The sequence below is a fragment of the Lathamus discolor genome, chromosome 1, assembly GCF_037157495.1.
Source record: "Lathamus discolor isolate bLatDis1 chromosome 1, bLatDis1.hap1, whole genome shotgun sequence".
NCBI classification, from domain to species: Eukaryota; Metazoa; Chordata; class Aves; order Psittaciformes; family Psittacidae; genus Lathamus; species Lathamus discolor.
This window is the reverse complement of record NC_088884.1, coordinates 47,847,329-47,851,947: the sequence shown is the minus strand read 5'-3', so window position 1 is coordinate 47,851,947 and position 4,619 is coordinate 47,847,329.

The window sequence follows — 4,619 nt, the reverse complement described above, 5'->3', positions numbered from 1 at the left end:
TTTCATGATTGCTATTTTTGTTTTTAGAAAAGAGAAGAGAAATATTAGGTTGAGCATAAAGATGCAAAAAGGAGGGTGTGTGGCAGAAGGCTGAGCTCCTGCCAGAGGAGCAGGTGAAGTAAGGGCGGCTGTAGTAGTGGTTGTAGTATGGGAATAGCAATGTAATCACCTTTTGCCTCTGGTGAAGGGAGGAAAGCATGCATAAACCATGATTCCCTGTCTTGATGCAAACAGGTAGCTTTGGCACAGATTTCCTTATGCCCTGCAGCAAACCAGTTAATTAGCAATTTATAAAAAGCACCTACCAGTTGTATGAGTTCATATAGTTGCTATTATCACATAAACTGCTGGGAATTAATGTTCTATTTCAGACAAAACTTCAATATAGCAGAGAAACTGAGAAATAACTTTAGTGAGATTTCATTACAGCAAAAGCTGAATTTCTCTTCTGCATAGATATGATCAGGGTCAATTAATCAAGATCTGAATTACAGTTTATATGCCATATTTTTGTAATCTTATTCCATCTGTATTTATCCAAATTATTGCTAATAGGAATTTTATTATTTGAATGCTTTTTGTTTTGTTTTGCTATTTTTTCTCCTTAATATTTGCAAGATACTTGGATTCAGTTCTGGGGAGGGTCCCTAACTAACTAGCTACATATTTTAATGGCCCTTTAATTTATTTTCATATGCATAATAGAATATATACAATACTCTTTGTTTTTTGCATCAAGGGATTTCAAGAAATTCAGTCAAAACAAGAAAATGTCAGTACAATTTGTTTTATTCAAGTGCACAGAACCTTTAACATGACTTAGTGTCATCAATCTCCTCTTCGGTCTAGAGTTAAAAGAAGGTAATCCCCAACACATCCTTTCAACAGTAACTTTTATGCTGTGTTATTCATATGTCATGCTATAACTTCTTAGTTTCCAGCAGTGAAAATAAGATCCCAGGTGCAGGGATATTATTGGTACAGGGAACATCAGAAGTGTCACTAAAGACTGCAGAAAGGTTCCTGGTGTACTCCAAAAATGACGTGAAAGAAAACTAACCCCCAATAACACAAAACCAGGGGAAAGTGCTTGAGCAGGCCCAAAAGCATAAGACAAATGTCCTCAGTTCAGCTTCCTCACATACATCTTCTCTCAGCAGTCTCATTCATTATGACTCAGTGGCACCATAGCAAATCCAGCCTGAAGCAGAGGCAGCCATAGCCCAGGTGGGTAAAGGCTGCAAAGTCTGATGGTCTGCTCAGGGGCCTAAAAATAACTTCATTTATAAAATATTTTTCTTACCTACAATGATTTGCTTTCTTTGTTGATGAATCTCTTACTCAAATAATAAGGAAAATATATGTTCAGTTGAGTGATGTTCAGCGTGTTGAATGACTTATTGGTTGATTCACTGATTTCCTGTGTACACTGAGGTGCAGATTATCTACATTTCTCTCACAAAAAAGTCTTCAGTTGAGCAAATTGTATTTATTTGGTTTTGAAAACTGGGGAGAAAATCAATTTTGTTGGTAATGCTTTGTCTGAATGGGTTCATACAACCCCAATAGCTAAGTAGCCAGATATAAATTTAATAAAGGAACCATTTCATTACCCCTTAAATGCAGGCTGAATTGTATTTTGAAAATTCTAACCCAGACTAATTTAAATCACTTCTCAGCAGTCTGTGTTGGAAGAATAACAAAGAAGTATGTTTCTTCAATGAATGATAAATCAAAGGGTATGGTAAGTCCTTTTATTTGATGTCCCAGCCAATACTTGTTTCCATTAGTTATCAAGGAAAAAAATGTTCCTTTTCAATTTATTATCACTTAAAAGTTGTTACTCACCCAAGAGAGTGGCAACCTGCAAAGAGGAAATACATAGTGTGTTCTCAGTTATTTCTTATTCCAACTTTGTTTTATATCATGTATGTTAAATGATCCTGAAGGTATGCAAAGTCAGAGCATTAGGGTGATTTTTTTTCTGTTAAACTCCATTTACTCTTTGTGATAACACAAGTATTATGGTATGCCCCAACAGCTATTTTAAAGACAAGCTCAGTTTTATTCTGAGGAGTGTTAAAAAAAACCCAAACAAACAAACAAAAAAAAAACCAAACAAAACCTGAAGACTGCAAGCTGTTTTTAACATACTGTATTTCACATTTAATATGAAATTCAAGTTGAAAGATCAGAAAAACATGAGTGTGTTCTTATGGATGTGTGTTGTTTCTAGAAACTCCCTAGGAGGGAGTTAGTTGGCTATTGCTTTAACCCTCGGTATGAAGAATTACGGGTTTTGTTCTCACTCTAAGGAGTAATTTTTTTGTAAAATGGAATGCCAGTTCAAGTTTTAATCTTGTCAGACTCTGATGCATTTTGAAAAAAAATAGTTATGAACTGTAAAATAAATGCAACAGGAGATCTTTTCTTCTATTTTCATGCTCACATTGCCAATTGATTTGCTTCTAGAGATTATTTGGATTTGTAGTTTGTTTAATTTTGGTAAGTCCTGTTTAAACAGCAAAATTTTCTTCTTATCATCACTAATGCCGCACTAATGCCGCAAAGAGTGGGGCCAAAAAGCTTACACACAATATTATCATATTTTTATTACTTATTATTTATTTTTATTAGTACTTAATTACTTATAAAATGAAGCACAAACACTAGTTAGGACAGTGAGGCCTAGACATTTTGAGAAAAAACACAACCAAACAACAAACCAACAACAACAACAACAAAAAAAGAGCTTGTTTTAAGAATGTATTCTTTTTTTATCCTGAAGTAAGCTTTTAATCACACTCTGATTACAGCTTTAAACATCTTCATAATACTGAGTGAGATTTATTAAATTCATGTATCCCTGCCCATGGCAGGGGAGTTGGAACTATCATAGAATCATAGAATAGTTAGGGTTCAAAAGGACCTCAAGATCATCTAGTTCCAAGCCCCCTGCCATGGACAGGGACACCTCTCACTAAACCATCCCACACAAGGCTTCATCCAACCTGGCCTTGAACACCACCAGGGATGGAAGATTCACAGCCTCCCTGGGCGGACCATTCCAGTGCCTCACCACCCTCACAGGAAAGAATTTCCTCCTTATATCCAATTTAAACTTCCCCTGTTTAAGTTTTAACCCATTGCCCCTTGTCCTGTCACTACAGTCCCCAATGAAAAGTCCCTCCCCAGCAACCCTATAGGCCCCCTGCAAATACTGGAAGGCTGCTATGAGGTCCCCACGCAGCATTGTCTTCTCCAGGCTGAACAGCCCCAACTTCCTCAGCCTCTCTTCATACGGGAGGTGCTCCAGTCCCCTGATCATCCTTGTGGCCCTCCTCATGTCCTTTTTATATTGAGGACACCAGAACTGCACACAATACTCCAGGTGAGGTCTCACAAGAGCAGAGTAGAGGGGCAGGATCACCTTCTTCGATCTGCTGGTCACGGTCCTTTTGATGCAGCAAAGGATAAGGTTGATTTCTGGGCTGCAAGTGCACACTGCCGGCCCATGTTCATTTTCTCATTGACCAGCACCCCCAAGTCCTTCTCTGCAGGGCCGCTCTGAGTCTCTTCTTTGCCAAACCTGTAGCTGTGCCTGGGATTGCACCGACCCAGGTGTAGGACCTTGCACGTGGCATGGTTGAACTTCCTAAGGTTGGCATCAGCCCACCTCACAAGTGTGTCAATGTCCGTCTGGATGGCATCCCTTCCCTCCAGCATATCAACCGGACCACACAGCTTGGTGTTATCAGCAAACTTTCTGAGGGCGCACTCAATCCCACTGTCCATGTCAGCGACGAAGATGTTAAACAAGACCGGTCCCAACACCGATCCCTGAGGGACACCACTCGTTACCGGTCTCCAGCCGGACATTGAGCCATTGACCACAGCTCTTTGTGTGCATCCAGCCAGCCAGTTCTTTATCCACCGAGTGGTCCATCCATCAAATTGATATCTCTCCAATTTAGAGACAAGGATGTGGTGTGGGACAGTGTCAAACGCTTTGCACAAGTCCAGGTAGACGACATCAACTGCTTTACCCTTATCCATCAATTCTGTAGCCCCATCATAGAAGGCCACCAAATTGGTCAGGCAGGATTTCCCCTTAGTGAAGCCATGCTGGCTGTCACCAAGCACCTTGTTGTTTTTCATGTGCCTTAGCATGCCTTCCAGGAGAAGCTGCTCCAAGATTTTAGCAGGCACAGAGGTGAGACTGACTGGTCTGTAATTCCCAGGGTCTTCCATTTTCCCCTTCTTGAAAATGGCGGTTATATTTCCCTTTTTCCAGTCGTTGGGAACTTCACCTGACTGCCATGATTTTTCAAATACGATGGCCAGTGGCTTAGCAACTTCATTTGCCAGCTCCTTCAGGACCCGCGGATGGATTCCATCAGGTCCCACGGACTTGTGCGCGTTCAGATTTTTAAGATGGTCACAAACCAGATCCTCTCCTACAGTGGGCCCGAGGTCTTCATTCTCACAGTTCCTGCGTCTACCTTCTAAGACCTGGTTTGTGCGGTCAGAGCCTTTGCCAGTGAAGACTGAGGCAAAGAAGTCATTCAGAACCTCAGCCTTCTCCAAATCCTGTGTAGCCAGTTCTCCCGAAAGCTTCC